We start from the raw sequence: 799 nt of genomic DNA on the forward strand, positions 1-799 counted from the left end.
AAATACTGTCATTTTGAATGTGCTCCCCAGTGTGGAAAACAGCAGGAGTCACTGCCATATATATATGGGCACAGGGACATCAAGAGCACCTGGGGCTCAGCAGTGCTTTGGGAGGCTATGAGGGTGCAGAGGAAGAGAGCATAAGTGTACAGGCCTCACCCTGTGGATGAGCCTGCCAGGAAACAGAGGAGCTTCCTGTCTTAGAACGGGTGCCACCAACCACTGCAGACTGAAGACCACTCCCCCTTCCTCTGGATTTAACTTCGGTTAAAAATAAGTAAATAATATGACACAGCCTAACATCACAGAGCGACTCATACTGATCATACCACCTAGCAGGTGACTAATATTTCAGGACAAGAGCAAGGAACTTGTGACTACAAAGACCTGGCCCTGAGGGGGTCAGGAAAAGAAGAGCAGCCATGATGGAGAGTCCTCAGACAAGGCTTTGAGCCCAGTGAAACGGTGGTGGTAACGCAGGGGAAGAGGATTCAGAAATTTCTAGCGGGGATAATGAGGTGGGTAGCGGAAACCAAGTGAATTCAGAAACTTAATAATAATGGATAAGTTGGATTTCTATTTTATTTTTCCACACAAAAGAAAACATGCTCAGCAATTCCCTGGTGGTCCAGCGGTTAGGACTCGGTGCTTTCACTGCCGGGGCCCGGGTTCAATCCCTGATCAGGGAACTTACATCCTACAAGATGCACGGTACGGCCAAAAAAAAAAAAAAAGAAAAAAGAAAAACATCATATGGGAGAACCACAGAGCAAAATCCCATGGGAGAGACAAACTGGTC

Source organism: Delphinapterus leucas, chromosome 3, assembly GCF_059928025.1.
Source record: "Delphinapterus leucas isolate spDelLeu-1000000601 "Yukka" chromosome 3, BTC_Dleu_Yukka2, whole genome shotgun sequence".
NCBI classification, from domain to species: domain Eukaryota; kingdom Metazoa; phylum Chordata; class Mammalia; order Artiodactyla; family Monodontidae; genus Delphinapterus; species Delphinapterus leucas.